Consider the following 18,852-nt stretch of genomic DNA (forward strand, 5'->3'; position numbering starts at 1 on the left):
TTGGTCAAAGTCAACGAAAAAGTCAACACGTTCGGGTCGGGTCCCGAACTATTTTTCTAATCTTAGAAATCATATATGAGCATGTTGGCCAAGTTACATGTTAATCGGAGGTGCGTAGCATAGCAAACATTTTTCGAAATTTGACAAAGTAGGTCAGAATCTGACCACGGCATATGCCGCGCCGCGACAAAGCTGGCCGCGCCGCGGCATTACACGCGAGCTGATACCTGGCCAGTTTCAGTTTTCTAAGTCTCAACCCAAAACCTTTTTATGCATAAAACACAAACCGCAAACACTTAGAACTCGCATCTTATATCGTTGGAAAGCTCTTTTGACAAGGAATACAATTAACTACCTTTCACAAGCAAAAACATCAATTACAATAACCGAAAACTCGTCAATTGATCAAGAAAGGTTAATGTTCAAAGTTTCAAGTTCGTAAAACGTATTTTATGATTCGGGAATCCAATTTACACATACGATATGCCGTTTTGAAGGTAATGAAGCATACATTACAACTAAACACTTACTAATAACATTTCATGGCATTCGAAACATCAAAAGCTCGTTTTAAGTCTATCAAACCCTAACCAAAATCCGCAAAAATCAATATTCATGTTTTTGAAGTTTCCTTAATCAACCTACGCATCAAAACGAAGCTAGTGATACTAGTAACACAATTAAAACATGCACTTTAACAATCTAACAACATTAACTCATCCAAAATCAAGGATTAAGCAAACCCATTTCAAGTTCATGCTAGTTACTCCAAAAACAACAAATCGAGCAAACCAAACATATATTCATGTTAGACTTGAGCCATAGACACTAACTAACACCATTTCAAATCAAAAACACGAATTTAGAGAAATCTAGAGTTTTAGAAATGTTACCCAAACGAGATGAAGTTGGTATCAAATTGTAGAGGATGAAGAGAGGATTCCAAATATGTAATTTGTTTTGTAGTTTGCTTTCCGATCCGAATTTAGATGATGAATCTATGAAGTTGGGGTTTGTGTGTGTTCTTGCTAGAGAGAAAGAGAGAGAGAGGGAGATGATGGAAATGGTGGAAAAATGGGTTGACTAGTTGACCTAGTCAACTAGTTTGCCCATTTGGCAACTCCGGTCCCTCGAGTTTCAAAGCGGGTGCGGGATTTAACCGATCGAATATTTTTAAAACGCTCGAGTAAACGGGTGATGTCAAAATTAAATAGCGGGAATATAATGAACGTTACTCACGGAAACTATTAATTTAAATACGAAAGATATTATTTAAAAAAAAAGACGGTGTTAAAAATAAATTTAACGGAAAAACGCGGGATGTTACATTATCCACACCTCAAAAGAAATTTCGTCCCGAAATTTAGTTGGAAGTAGTAGTTGTTGAATCTTCCTCGAGATCTTGCGTTGCCAATTCTACGAGTGAGGGAGAAGTACGTCCTAGGGTATTTCAACGAACTTTGACAGTCGGGATTTCACGTCGTCTTAGAGTTTGGGTTCACGATTTATGGTTTCGACCGGCCCTCCTAGGAATGAAGTTTATCGTCGATAGTGAGTTCATCAAAGGAGATAGCAAGTTCTCGTTTCGCAAAACACGTCTTTGAGTTGATACATCGAATGTAGGATAAACGGAGACCCAAAATGAGTCGGAAAAGTCTAAACGGCTAGCGACGGGTCCAAAACACCCCAAGAATTTAAAGGATCAAAATATCGCGGATTTAGCTTCCTACGTTTCCCGAAACGGATTGCACCTTTCCAAGGTGCGACTCTTAACGTGACGCGGTTTCCCACGTGGAATTTGAAATGTTTACGTCTAACATCGGCGTAGCTCTTGGTGATTACGAGTCGCGTAGGGTTTTACCTGATTATGAATAAATTTTTTTTTTTTTTTTTTTTTTTTTTTTTTTTTTTTTCGGTTGCTCAGGAATAACTTCGGCCCCGGTGAATTGATCATCGTTTACTTGGTTCGACAAAGGAGAATGACGTTTCCGGTCACATGTGGTTTCAAAAGGAGTGACGTTAAAACTCGAATGAAAATCATTGTAGTACGAGGATTCGGTTAAAGGAAAATACTTTTCTCAAGTAAATTTGAAGTTGGTAATACAAATTCGTATTATGGTTTTCAAGACTTAAATCGTATGTTTGTTCGGTCCGTCGGGTTATGGTTGATGTGCGGTACTCATGTCTAAACGTGGTCCCGGGACTTTTTGTGAGGCACTCCAAAATCTAGAAGTGAAACGAGGATCTCGGTCCGAAACGGAGTACATTCCGTAAGGTATATTTGGACAAGTTTGTTAGGACAAGTTTCTCAAGAAAATTCGCGTCGCGAAAGATTTATCAGTTTCCAAAAACGTTCGTCGGAACTATTCACCCTCGAGGTGAATACTAGTATAACGTGGAGAGTCTATCCCCCCATTGAGAGTTTAGAGTAAAGATTTCCTGAACCGGAAGTACGAGTGTGATGAGAGAGAAGTTCCGCCCCGATGTGAGCATAACGAGTAAATTGCAGTTAGTCAACAAGACTGCGCGAGGACGAGCTAGTATACCCGTGTGACATACGGTTGAAGTCGAATGGAATCGGTAATTCATTCGGAAGCATAAATATAATTTGACAATAATTGAAGGTGTGTCCCCGGTATGGTTGTTATAAATATTCTCGGAGTTTTCGGATGTCCAAACATGAAAGGATGAAGTCATGTACATGGCACATGGTGGTGTTTAGGTTGATCGAGTCTAACCACCATCACGCGTCACTAGAACTTTGGTATGTCTTACCGTAATATAACTACGTTGATCGAGTGTAGTTATATTATGCTAACTCATACCTCCATTCCCACATCACTCTATAGATTCAAGTTCGTGTCATCGCGAAAATCTAAAATGAACAAAATGTAACGACGTCTCAAACATGACTCGTATTAAATCGAAAGAATTTGTGCAACTATAAACAAGCGTTCCCCGAGGGAAGTGTATCAATGATTGTTCACGTCAATGTGGTTCGAGTCAGACAATATTGTATTTAGGTATGAAAAGAGTAACGAGTCATGATAACAAGTAATACGCAACCGTAGCGATAAATGGTGATGACGATACTCATCTAGAGTAGTGACAGTGACTTTACAACATTCATGGATAGTAAGATGAGACGGGGGAAATAACAACCAAGGAGTCAGAGTTCCCGAACGAGTGTGACTAATGAAGTCGTCGTCATCCATACGTGTATGAATCATGAATTTACGTGTGTTACCAAAAAGTGGCGGAATACGAGTTCGTATGATGAAGGTTGGGTACCATTAAAAAGTTTGCCTAAGAATGATTCAAGTATAATGCCCAAGTAGTCAAGTAAGTGCTATCTATAGCAAATGTATGTCAGAATGCAAATGCTAACTATCCGGTTGTAGTCTAGACTCACTAATGCGTCCTAACGACTCTGTTAGACACACTAATGCACGTCCTAGTTCCCTACAACCAACGCTCTGATACCATCTGTAACGACCCGACCAAAACCGTTATTGACGGCGCCGTTAACTTAGGTCCCGTTGCGTGGTCGTAGTCCCTATATGAGACTCGTTTGACCAAAATTATGTCGCATTCATTTGAAAGGTACAAGACTTGCAAGTTTAGTTTACAAAACCGTTCGACAACAAGTCTAAGTTTACAAAAGTCATAAAGTATAAATGAAATAACTTGCGACATAATTAGTTTAAAAACACAGTTGCTATAAATAGCGTAAGTATGTAAACAATATGTTTGAATCCAAAAGTGCTATCACTAGCGTATGTATGTATGTATGCTTGACTCCAAGCATGAAATCAGAGTGTATGCATGTATGCTTGACCCCAAGCAAGTATGAATGTACGCGGAAGCATGTATCAAATAGCCATGTATGAACCTGAGAAACATATAGAAAACTGTCAACGAAAAACGTTGGTGAGATCATAAATGTATTTGTAAAAGTATATTTTGAACCACAATAGTTTGTATAGATGATTATCCAAATCGTATTTATTCCGAAGAATGTAGTTTGTATTGCGAGCACCCAATTACCAAAGCTTAACTGAATCTTCCCTCTGAATTTTGAATATAGTGTTAGAACATACACTATGCACGTTGAAATTATATTTCATCCACTAACGGTAGCGAACCGTCTGAATGAGGGTTCGTTAAACCCGTATGGCCACACAACATAATCACTCGCTTACACTTACACCCTGCAAGTGGAACTAATGATAATTGGATTGAGGACTTTTGTTCTAACTCGTCTGTATCTTTGTATTCGCATTTGTGTTCAAAGTATAAAAGTATGAAAAGTATATATACATGTGAAATGTATATAAGTATGTAATGTATATGTTTCTCAGCCCACGATTTAAAAGAATAAAAGTATTTGCAAAGGTGGGACTATGATCTCACCTCGAGTGCACGAGTATAAAAGTACTTCGCAAAGTAAACGTGTGCATGATAGTTGCTTAGCCTTGACCTAAACAAGTAAGTTATATCAATTAACCGGTTACGATACAAGGTCGGGTGAAATGTGTTCAATTAGTCCTATGGCTCGTTACGACTCGATTAAGTATAGCATGTGAATCACGTTGTCAAGTTTCATGCAAGAATCAAGTATAAAAGCATGTTAGAACGATTGTATAAAAGTTTGGTTAAGTTTGACTAAAAGTCAAACTTGGTCAAAGTCAACGAAAAAGTCAACACGTTCGGGTCGGGTCCCGAACTATTTTTCTAATCTTAGAAATCATATATGAGCATGTTGGCCAAGTTACATGTTAATCGGAGGTGCGTAGCATAGCAAACATTTTTCGAAATTTGACAAAGTAGGTCAGAATCTGACCACGGCATATGCCGCGCCGCGACAAAGCTGGCCGCGCCGCGGCATTACACGCGAGCTGATACCTGGCCAGTTTCAGTTTTCTAAGTCTCAACCCAAAACCTTTTTATGCATAAAACACAAACCGCAAACACTTAGAACTCGCATCTTATATCGTTGGAAAGCTCTTTTGACAAGGAATACAATTAACTACCTTTCACAAGCAAAAACATCAATTACAATAACCGAAAACTCGTCAATTGATCAAGAAAGGTTAATGTTCAAAGTTTCAAGTTCGTAAAACGTATTTTATGATTCGGGAATCCAATTTACACATACGATATGCCGTTTTGAAGGTAATGAAGCATACATTACAACTAAACACTTACTAATAACATTTCATGGCATTCGAAACATCAAAAGCTCGTTTTAAGTCTATCAAACCCTAACCAAAATCCGCAAAAATCAATATTCATGTTTTTGAAGTTTCCTTAATCAACCTACGCATCAAAACGAAGCTAGTGATACTAGTAACACAATTAAAACATGCACTTTAACAATCTAACAACATTAACTCATCCAAAATCAAGGATTAAGCAAACCCATTTCAAGTTCATGCTAGTTACTCCAAAAACAACAAATCGAGCAAACCAAACATATATTCATGTTAGACTTGAGCCATAGACACTAACTAACACCATTTCAAATCAAAAACACGAATTTAGAGAAATCTAGAGTTTTAGAAATGTTACCCAAACGAGATGAAGTTGGTATCAAATTGTAGAGGATGAAGAGAGGATTCCAAATATGTAATTTGTTTTGTAGTTTGCTTCCCGATCCGAATTTAGATGATGAATCTATGAAGTTGGGGTTTGTGTGTGTTCTTGCTAGAGAGAAAGAGAGAGAGAGGGAGATGATGGAAATGGTGGAAAAATGGGTTGACTAGTTGACCTAGTCAACTAGTTTGCCCATTTGGCAACTCCGGTCCCTCGAGTTTCAAAGCGGGTGCGGGATTTAACCGATCGAATATTTTTAAAACGCTCGAGTAAACGGGTGATGTCAAAATTAAATAGCGGGAATATAATGAACGTTACTCACGGAAACTATTAATTTAAATACGAAAGATATTATTTAAAAAAAAAGACGGTGTTAAAAATAAATTTAACGGAAAAACGCGGGATGTTACAGGAACCATCATTTGGCAACTAGCATGAAATATCTTATAAAATTACAAAAATATGAGTAATCATTCATGACTTATTTACATGAAAACAAAATTACATATCCTTTATATCTAATCCATACACCAACGACCAAAAACACCTACAAACACTTTCATTCTTCAATTTTCTTCAACTAATTGATCTCTCTCAAGTTCTATCTTCAAGTTCTAAGTGTTCTTCATAAATTCTACAAGTTCTAGTTACATAAAATCAAGAATACTTTCAAGTTTGCTAGCTCACTTCCAATCTTGTAAGGTGATCATCCAACCTCAAGAAATCTTTGTTTCTTACAGTAGGTTATAATTCTAATACAAGGTAATAATCATATTCAAACTTTGGTTCAATTTCTATAACTATAACAATCTTATTTCAAGTGATAATCTTACTTGAACTTGTTTTCGTGTCATGATTCTGCTTCAAGAACTTCGAGCCATCCAAGGATCCGTTGAAGCTAGATCCATTTTTTCTCTTTTCCAGTAGGTTTATCCAAGGAACTTAAGGTAGTAATGATGTTCATAACATCATTCGATTCATACATATAAAGCTATCTTATTCGAAGGTTTAAACTTGTAATCACTAGAACATAGTTTAGTTAATTCTAAACTTGTTCGCAAACAAAAGTTAATCCTTCTAACTTGACTTTTAAAATCAACTAAACACATGTTCTATATCTATATGATATGCTAACTTAATGATTTAAAACCTGGAAACACGAAAAATACCGTAAAACCGGATTTACGCCGTCGTAGTAACACCGCGGGCTGTTTTGGGTTAGTTAATTAAAAACTATGATAAACTTTGATTTAAAAGTTGTTATTCTGAGAAAATGATTTTTATTATGAACATGAAACTATATCCAAAAATTATGGTTAAACTCAAAGTGAAAGTATGTTTTCTAAAATGGTCATCTAGACGTCGTTCTTTCGACTAAAATGACTACCTTTACAAAAACGACTTGTAACTTATTTTTCCGACTATAAACCTATACTTTTTCTGTTTAGATTCATAAAATAGAGTTCAATATGAAACCATAGCAATTTGATTCACTCAAAACGGATTTAAAATGAAGAAGTTATGGGTAAAACAAGATTGGATAATTTTTCTCATTTTAGCTACGTGAAAATTGGTAACAAATCTATTCCAACCATAACTTAATCAACTTGTATTGTATATTATGTAATCTTGAGATACCATAGACACGTATACAATGTTTCGACCTATCATGTCGACACATCTATATATATTTCGGAACAACCATAGACATTCTATATGTGAATGTTGGAGTTAGCTATACAGGGTTGAGGTTGATTCCAAAATATATATAGTTTGAGTTGTGATCAATACTGAGATACGTACACACTGGGTCTTGGATTGATTCAAGATAATATTTATCGATTTATTTCTGTACATCTAACTGTGGACAACTAGTTGTATGTTACTAACGAGGACAGCTGACTTAATAAACTTAAAACATCAAAATATATTAAAAGTGTTGTAAATATATTTTGAACATACTTTGATATATATGTATATATTGTTATAGGTTCGTGAATCAACCAGTGGCCAAGTCTTACTTCCTGACGAAGTAAAAATCTGTGAAAGTGAGTTATAGTCCCACTTTTAAAATCTAATATTTTTGGGATGAGAATACATGCAGGTTTTATAAATGATTTACAAAATAGACACAAGTACGTGAAACTACATTCTATGGTTGAATTATCGAAATCGAATATGCCCCTTTTTATTAAGTCTGGTAATCTAAGAATTAGGGAACATACACCCTAATTGACGCGAATCCTAAAGATAGATCTATTGGGCCTAACAAACCCCATCCAAAGTACCGGATGCTTTAGTACTTCGAAATTTATATCATATCCGAAGGGTGTCCCGGAATGATGGGGATATTCTTATATATGCATCTTGTTAATGTCGGTTACCAGGTGTTCACTATATGAATGCTTTTTATCTCTATGTATGGGATGTGTATTGAAATATGAAATCTTGTGGTCTATTATTATGATTTGATATATATAGGTTAAACCTATAACTTACCAACATTTTTGTTGACGTTTTAAGCATGTTTATTCTCAGGTGATTATTAAGAGCTTCCGCTGTCGCATACTTAAATAAGGACGAGATTTGGAGTCCATGCTTGTATGATATTGTGTAAAAACTGCATTCAAGAAACTTATTTTGTTGTAACATATTTGTATTGTAAACCATTATGTAATGGTCGTGTGTAAACAGGATATTTTAGATTATCATTATTTGATAATCTACGTAAAGCTTTTTAAACCTTTATTGATGAAATAAAGGTTATGGTTTGTTTTAAAATGAATGCAGTCTTTGAAAAACGTCTCATATAGAGGTTAAAACCTCGCAACGAAATCAATTAATATGGAACGTTTTTAATCAATAAGAACGGGACATTTCAGTTGGTATCCGAGCATTGGTATTAGAGAACCAGAAAATTTTGCATTAGTGTGTCTTATCGAGTTTGTTAGGATGCATTAGTGAGTCTGGACTTCGACCGTGTTTACTTGAAAAATGATTGCTTAACAAATTTTATTAGAAACTATATATTTTTAACATGTGAATATTATGTGATATATTAATCTCTTAACGCGTTTGATATTATGTGATAGATGTCTACCTCTAGAACAAGTCCCATTGACTCACCTAATAATAATGAAGAGTCAAATGTAAATTGGAATGATTCGTGGACTGATTCACAGGTTCCCGAAGAGGAACCGGAAGAAGAATCGGAACCGAAAGAAGAATCGGAACCGGAAGAAGAAATAGAACCGGTGGGGGAAATAATAAAACGGTTAAGTAAAAGAGAATCCTCAACCAACCGACCAAGGTTAATTATGGTCAATGGTGTTTCCGCCAAGGAAGCAAAATATTGGGAGGATTACCAATTCTCCGATGAATCAGATTTCGATGAGAATTCCGATGATGTTATAGAAATTACCCCAACTGAATTTAAAAAGGCAAAAGAAAATTATAAGGGAAAGGGCATAAAAATAGAGAAATCTAATTCCAACCCCGATGAACTTTATATGTATCATCAACCCCCGAAGTCCTTAAGTTGTAACAATGACCCGGGAACCTCTAAACCACCAGGTTTTCCTAAACCAATGTGAAAAACGACGGCTCGTATTAGGGGAACATCATATATCCCTAGAAACTTGGCAAAATGAACCAAAACCGAAGAAGAAGAAGAAACAAGCGAGTTGGAATAAGATAGTTGTATTCGTGTGGTGTAATATATGTAATATAGTGTGCTTATGCTTTATGATATATGTAAAAATTGCTTGTATTAATAAGTATTTTTTTTATGAATCTAACTCTTGTCTATTTTACAGTATAAAAACACAAAATGGATAGACAACCCAATATTTTAAGAGACCTACCCGGAGACATGATTGATGAAATCTTGTCTAGAGTCGGTCAGAATTCGTCGGCACAACTATTTAAGGCGAGATCAGTTTGTAAGACATTCGAAGAACGTTCCAAGAATGCCTTGGTTTATAAAAGGCTTTCGTTCGAAAGATGGGGGATATCACATTGGGAAATCCATAAGTTACGATGTGTTTACTTTGACGCATATATTGCGGGGAACCCAAATGCTATTTTACGCAATGGGTTAAGAAATTATTTTGACTCAATATATCCGAATATTGGACATCATGATTTAGAAAAAGCGGCTAACATGCAACATAAAGAGGCACGTTATGCTTACGGATTAGTAATGTTCGCTTCTCACCAAAGTGAGAACAAGAACATCGGGCTACAACTATTAAACAAAACGTTCCCACAAGTGACGGAGTCGGTAATTGGGGTAAGAAATGAGGTTTTTAGATTGTTACGGGACTGTTGGACATTACGTAACCCTCGTCCCTTTGACGACGTTACAACACGCTGTCTTATCAACGGCCATAACGGTTATGTTCCACAAGACCAAGGATGGGAAGTAATCCTAGTAAAACTAGAATGCATGACTTGTTTCTAGACGTATGAATTACGTGTCTTTATTGCCTTTGCTGAACGACTTGTGTACTAGCTAGAATTATCTTCACAACCATCTTGTATCAAATTTATTGTGTCCTATATTTCATGCTATATGTAAAATAAGCGGTATTGTAAGTTTGTAAAATATTGTGTAAAAGTTTGAACGCGAAATATTATTATAATCAGTTTTTCATATAGAATTGTAGTAGTTGAATTGTATATTAGCTACTAAGTATGAACTTAACGGGTAGGTACTTCCCGAATTTAAACTTATAAAACGCTAATATGAAGAAAAAGCTTTTATAAATGAGTTCATATTATGCTACGAAATACTATTAACTACTCTTAATATTCTGTATGATTAACTTGTTCCATTTGACTATTTTGAAGGAAATGGCACCGACTACTCGACACACCGTGAATATGAATGAAGAGGAATTCCGTACTTTTCTAGCTTCAAACATAGCCGCAGTACAGACTGCGCTACATACCAACAATAACCTTGGATCTAGCAGTACAGGAAATCGTGTAGGATGCACCTACAAAGAATTCACTGCCTGCAAACCTTTGGAATTTGATGGAACCGAAGGACCGATCGGATTGAAACGGTGGACCGAGAAGGTCGAATCGGTGTTTGCCATAAGTAAGTGTACTGAAGAGGACAAAGTGAAGTACGCTACGTGTAGTGACCCGAACTTTTCCATGTTTATATATATTAATTGAGATTGATATTTACATGATTAAATGTTTCCAACATGTTAAGCAATCAAACTTATTAAGACTTGATTAATTGAAAAATGTTTCATATAGACAATTGACCACCCAAGTTGACCGGTGATTCACGAACGTTAAAACTTGTAAAAACTATATGATGACATATATATGGATATATATATATATATATATATAGTTAACATGATACTATGATAAGTAAACATATCATTAAGTATATTAACAATGAACTACATATGTAAAAACAAGACTATTAACTTAATGATTTTTAAACGAGACATATATGTAACGATTATCGTTGTAAAGACATTTAATGTATATATATCATATTAAGAGATATTCATACATGATAATATCATGATAATATAATAATTTAAAATCTCATTTGATATTATAAACATTGGGTTAACAACATTTAACAAGATCGTTAACCTAAAGGTTTCAAAACAACACTTACATGTAACGACTAACGATGACTTAACGACTCAGTTAAAATGTATATACATGTAGTGTTTTAATATGTATTTATACACTTTTGAAAGACTTCAATACACTTATCAAAATACTTCTACTTAACAAAAATACTTACAATTACATCCTCGTTCAGTTTCATCAACAATTCTACTCGTATGCACCCGTATTCGTACTCGTACAATACACAGCTTTTAGATGTATGTACTATTGGTATATACACTCCAATGATCAGCTCTTAGCAGCCCATTTGAGTCACCTAACACATGTGGGAACCATCATTTGGCAACTAGCATGAAATATCTCATAAAATTACAAAAATATTAGTAATCATTCATGACTTATTTACATGAAAACAAAATTACATATCCTTTATATCTAATCCATACACCAACGACCAAAAACACCTACAAACACTTTCATTCTTCAATTTTATTCATCTAATTGATCTCTCTCAAGTTCTATCTTCAAGTTCTAAGTGTTCTTCATATATTCTACAAGTTCTAGTTACATAAAATCAAGAATACTTTCAAGTTTGCTAGCTCACTTCCAATCTTGTAAGGTGATCATCCAACCTCAAGAAATCTTTGTTTCTTACAGTAGGTTATAATTCTAATACAAGGTAATAATCATATTCAAACTTTGGTTCAATTTCTATAACTATAACAATCTTATTTCAAGTGATGATCTTACTTGAACTTGTTTTCGTGTCATGATTCTGCTTCAAGAACTTCGAGCCATCCAAGGATCCGTTGAAGCTAGATCCATTTTTCTCTTTTCTAGTAGGTTTATCCAAGGAACTTAAGGTAGTAATGATGTTCATAACATCATTCGATTCATACATATAAGGCTATCTTATTCGAAGGTTTAAACTTGTAATCACTAGAACATAGTTTAGTTAATTCTAAACTTGTTCGTAAACAAAAGTAAATCCTTCTAACTTGACTTTTAAAATTAACTAAACACATGTTCTATATCTATATGATATGCTAACTTAATGATTTTGCTAACTTAATGATTTAAAACCTGGAAACACGAAAAACACTGTAAAACCGGATTTACGCCGTCGTAGTATCACCGCGGGCTGTTTTGGGTTAGTTAATTAAAAACTATGATAAACTTTGATTTAAAAGTTGTTATTCTGAGAAAATGATTTTTATTATGAACATGAAACTATATCCAAAAATTATGGTTAAACTCAAAGTGGAAGTATGTTTTCTAAAATGGTCATCTAGACGTCGTTCTTTCGACTGAAATGACTACCTTTACAAAAAAGACTTGTAACTTAATTTTCCGACTATAAACCTATACTTTTTCTGTTTAGATTCATAAAATAGAGTTCAATATGAAACTATAGCAATTTGATTCACTCAAAACGGATTTAAAATGAAGAAGTTATGGGTAAAACAAGATTGGATAATTTTTCTCATTTTAGCTACGTGAAAATTGGTAACAAATCTATTCCAACCATAATTTAATCAACTTGTATTGTATATTATGTAATCTTGAGATACCATAGACACGTATACAATGTTTCGACCTATCATGTCGACACATCTATATATATTTCGGAACAACCATAGACACTCTATATGTGAATGTTGGAGTTAGCTATACAGGGTTGAGGTTGATTCCAAAATATATATAGTTTGAGTTGTGATCAATACTGAGATACGTATACACTGGGTCGTGGATTGATTCAAGATAATATTTATCGATTTATTTCTGTACATCTAACTGTGGAAAACTAGTTGTAGGTTACTAACGAGGACAGCTGACTTAATAAACTTAAAACATCAAAATATATTAAAAGTGTTGTAAATATATTTTGAACATACTTTGATATATATGTATATATTGTTATAGGTTCGTGAATCAACCAGTGGCCAAGTCTTACTTCCCGACGAAGTAAAAATCGGTGAAAGTGAGTTATAGTCCCACTTTTAAAATCTAATATTTTTGGGATGAGAATACATGCAAGTTTTATAAATGATTTACAAAATAGACACAAGTACGTGAAACTACATTCTATGGTTGAATTATCGAAATCGAATATGCCCCTTTTTATTAAGTCTGGTATTCTAAGAATTAGGGAACAGACACCCTAATTGACGCGAATCCTAAAGATAGATCTATTGGGCCTAACAAACCCCATCCAAAGTACCGGATGCTTTAGTACTTCAAAATTTATATCATATCCGAAGGGTGTCCCGGAATGATGGGGATATTCTTATATATGCATCTTGTTAATGTCGGTTATTAGGTGTTCACCATATGAATGATTTTTATCTCTATGTATGGGATGTGTATTGAAATATGAAATCTTGTGGTCTATTATTATGATTTGATATATATAGGTTAAACCTATAACTCACTAACATTTTTGTTGACGTTTTAAGCATGTTTATTCTCAGGTGATTATTAAGAGCTTCCACTGTCGCATACTTAAATAAGGACGAGATTTGGAGTCCATGCTTGTATGATATTGTGTAAAAACTGCATTCAAGAAACTTATTTTGTTGTAACATATTTGTATTGTAAACCATTATGTAATGGTCGTGTGTAAACAGGATATTTTAGATTATCATTATTTGATAATCTACGTAAAGCTTTTTAAAACCTTTATCTATGAAATAAAGGTTATGGTTTGTTTTAAAAATGAATGCAGTCTTTGAAAAACGTCTCATATAGAGGTCAAAACCTCGCAACGAAATCAATTAATATGGAACGTTTTTAATCAATAAGAACGGGACATTTCACTACGCATACCTTCACAGGTTCTGCGTTAACATGGTGGAATACCTATCTAGAGCAAGTGGGACAAGACGATGCGTACGCACTATCGTGGTCAGCATTCAAGCACTTGATGAATGAGAAGTACCGTCCCAGAAGCGAGGTCAATAAGCTCAAGACAGAACTTAGAGGGTTACGAACCCAAGGATTTGATATTACCACATACGAAAGACGATTCTCAGAATTGTGCCTATTGTGTCCGGGAGCGTTCGAAGATGAGGAAGAGAAGATCGACGCGTTTGTGAAAGGATTACCGGAAAGAATCCAAGAAGATATAAGTTCACACGAGCCCGCCTCCATACAACAGGCATGTAGAATGGCTCACAAACTAGTGAACCAGATTGAAGAAAGAATTAAAGAACAGACTGCTGAAGAGGCCAATGTGAAGCAAGTCAAAAGAAAGTGGGAGGAAAACGGTGATAAGAATCACCAATACAACAACAACAGCAATTACAACAATAATCGCAACAATTATCCCAACAATCGCAACATCAATCGCAACTACAACAAACGGCCCAACAACAACAACAACAGCAACTACAACAATCATCCCAACAACAATAATAACCGCAACAACAACAACAATCAGAAGCAGCTATGCCAAAGGTGTGAAAAGTATCACTCGGGGTTCTGCACCAAATTTTGAAACAAGTGTAAAAGAAATGGTCATAGCACGGCGAAGTGTGAGGTCTACGGAGTAGGGGTTAATAGAACGAAAGGAACAAATGGTGTCGGAACGAGTAATGGCGGAGTAAGTAGTGTCGGAGCAAGTTATGCCAATGTAGTTTGTTATAAATGTGGAAAACCGGGCCACATTATTAGAAATTGCCCGAACCAGGAGAACACGAATGGACAAGGCCGCAGAAGAGTTTTCAATATTAATGCGGCAGAGGCACAGGAAGACCCGGAGCTTGTTACGGGTACGTTTCTTATTGACAATAAATCTGCTTACGTTTTATTTGATTCGGGTCCGGATAGAAGCTATATGAGTAGAGATTTTTGTGCTAAATTAAGTTGTCCATTGACGCCTTTGGATAGTAAATTTTTACTCGAATTAGCAAATGGTAAATTAATTTCAGCAGATAATATATGTCGGAATCGAGAAATTAAACTGGTTAGCGAAACATTTAAGATTGATTTGATACCAGTAGAGTTAGGGAGTTTTGATGTGATAATCGGTATGGACTGGTTGAAAGAAGTGAAAGCAGAGATCGTTTGTTACAAAAATGCAATTCGCATTATACAAGAAAAAGGAAAACCCTTAATGGTGTACGGAGAAAAGGGCAACACGAAGTTACATCTTATTAGTAATTTAAAGGCACAAAAACTAATAAGAAAAGGTTGCTATGCTGTTCTAGCACACGTCGAGAAAGTACAAACTGAAGAAAAGAGCATCAATGATGTTCCCGTCGCAAAAGAATTTCCCGATGTATTTCCGAAAGAATTACCGGGATTACCCCCACATCGATCCGTTGAATTTCAAATAGATCTTGTACCAGGAGCTGCACCAATAGCTCGTGCTCCTTACAGACTCGCACCCAGCGAGATGAAAGAACTGCAAAGCCAATTACAAGAACTTTTAGAGCGTGGTTTCATTCGACCAAGCACATCACCGTGGGGAGCTCCTGTTTTGTTTGTCAAGAAGAAAGATGGTACATTCAGGTTGTGTATCGACTACCGAGAGTTGAACAAACTTACCATTAAGAACCGCTACCCACTACCGAGAATCGACGACTTATTTGATCAACTACAAGGCTCGTATGTTTATTCAAAGATTGACTTACGTTCTGGGTATCATCAAATGCGGGTGAAAGAAGATGATATTCCAAAGACTGCTTTCAGAACACGTTACGGTCATTACGAGTTTATGGTCATGCTGTTTGGTTTAACTAATGCACCAGCTGTGTTCATAGACCTTATGAACCGAGTGTGTGGACCATACCTTGACAAGTTTGTCATTGTTTTCATTGATGACATACTTATTTACTCAAAGAATGACCAAGAACACGGTGAACATTTGAGAAAGGTGTTAGAAGTATTGAGGAAGGAAGAATTGTACGCTAAATTTTCAAAGTGTGCATTTTGGTTTGAAGAAGTTCAATTCCTCGGTCACATAGTGAACAAAAAAGGTATTAAGGTGGATCCGACAAAGATAGAAACTGTTGAAAAGTGGGAAACCCCAAAAACTCCGAAACACATACGCCAGTTTTTAGGACTAGTTGGTTACTACAGAAGGTTCATCCAAGATTTTTCCAGAATAGCAAAATCCTTGACTGCATTAACGCATAAAGGGAAGAAATTTGAATGGAAGGATGAACAAGAGAAAGCGTTTCAGTTATTGAAGAAAAAGCTAACTACAGCACCTATATTGTCATTGCCTGAAGGGAATGATGATTTTATGATTTATTGTGACGCATCAAAGCAAGGTCTCGGTTGTGTATTAATGCAACGAACGAAGGTGATTGCTTATGCGTCTAGACAATTGAAGATTCACGAGCAAAATTATACGACGCATGATTTGGAATTAGGCGCGGTTGTTTTTGCATTAAAGACTTGGAGGCACTACTTATATGGGGTCAAAAGTATTATATATACCGACCACAAAAGTCTTCAGCACATATTTAATCAGAAACAACTGAATATGAGGCAGCGTAGGTGGATTGAATTATTGAATGATTACGACTTTGAGATTCGTTACCACCTGGGGAAGGCAAATGTGGTAGCCGACGCCTTGAGCAGAAAGGACAGAGAACCCATTCGAGTAAAATCTATGAATATAATGATTCACAATAACCTTACTACTCTAATAAAGGAGGTGCAACAAGGAGTTTTAAAAGAGGGAAATTTAAAGGATGAAATACCCAAAGGATCGGAGAAGCATCTTAATATTCGGGAATACGGAACCCGGTATAGGGCTGAAAGGATTTGGGTACCAAAATTTGGAGATATGAGAGAAATGGTACTTAGAGAAGCTCATAAAACCAGATACTCAATACATCCTGGAATGGGGAAGATGTACAAGGATCTTAAGAAACATTTTTGGTGGCCGGGTATGAAAGCCGATGTTGCTAAATACGTAGGAGAATGTTTGACGTGTTCTAAGGTCAAAGCTGAGCATCAGAAACCATCAGGTCTACTTCAACAACCCGAAATCCCGGAATGGAAATGGGAAAACATTACCATGGATTTCATCACTAAATTGCCAAGGACTGCAAGTGGTTTTGATACTATTTGGGTAATAGTTGATCGTCTCACCAAATCAGCACACTTCCTGCCAATAAGAGAAGATGACAAGATGGAGAAGTTAGCACGACTGTATTTGAAGGAAGTCGTTGTGATGACCCGAAGATTTCTGACCAAATTTAAACTTAATCTTTATATGATTTCGACATGGTAAGCAAAGCATGTAATGTTAAGTCTCAAAAAGTTTGAACTGTTTCATATATCAAATAACCCTTTGACTATCCCGACGATTCACGAACAATCAGTTGTAAATAAATGTATAGATAAATATGAGTACAAGTATACATAGATATTATTATGAACTAATAAAATGTATTCCAATCAATTGGAATTAATAATGTGAAAATAAAATACAGAATAAATATGTTATTATTAAAATATATATATATATATATATATATATATATATATATATATATATATATATATATATATATATATATATATATATATATATATATATATATATATATATATATGAATTTTGGACATAAATAACATTATATGGATTGTAAACTATAAATATTAAATATTTAATATAAGTTATTATATAATATATTATATAATTAGTAACTAGGATAAAATTTATAAAATTATGAGATATTAAATTACAAGTATAGTTGTTACATCATTATATTCAATATTAATAATATTATTAAGACTTATACATTTGAGTTAATATAATTACTAATATTATTGTATCATTGTTAACATCATTATTATTAATCTCTTTATCAATAGTATTATTATTATTAACAATATTATTGTCAGTAGTATAAATAGTATTAATACATTTGTATTAATGACTTATTAAAAATTTAGAATCAGATATTAAAATTAAGAAGTGGATATTTAAATACAGAGATATGAACAGGTATGTTGATACAGATGTATATATGTACAATATATATATACAAAATACATTATATATAGATATAACACCGATATATAAATAAATATGGATATATATATAATACAGTAAAAAATATATATATAAATTCATAATTAGATATATATATATATATATATATATATATATATATATATATATATATATATATATATATATATATATATATATATATATATATATATATATTTTTATAAATACGTGTATAATACATATATATTTAGTATCAGATACATATACGTATATACATACCAGATACTTGTGTATATAGATTCAGTACATTAATCAGATAAATACATGTATATATCAATACAGAATTTTTTTTTTAAATAATAAAATTAATTACAGATATATATGGCATCTTGCATAATTTATGTCAATTATTAGATTCTTTATTTTCTTTTATCTGCTTTCTGTTTTTCATTGTCCTTCTCCTACCCGTGATTAATTGTCTAAAGAATCTCCTTTATATTGAAATCGATTGCATCAGGTTGGAGAAGAGAAGTCGTGCAATTCCATCTTTATATTTATCAAATATAAGATCTTTTACAGAATCATTTTTTTTATAATTTTTTTTAGCCGTATTACCTCTGTTAGCATAACTTTTGTCAAAAACTCGATTATGTAATTTTTTTAAAATTTAAAAT

The sequence above is a fragment of the Rutidosis leptorrhynchoides genome, chromosome 10 (assembly GCF_046630445.1).
Source record: "Rutidosis leptorrhynchoides isolate AG116_Rl617_1_P2 chromosome 10, CSIRO_AGI_Rlap_v1, whole genome shotgun sequence".
Taxonomy (NCBI): Eukaryota; Viridiplantae; Streptophyta; class Magnoliopsida; order Asterales; family Asteraceae; genus Rutidosis; species Rutidosis leptorrhynchoides.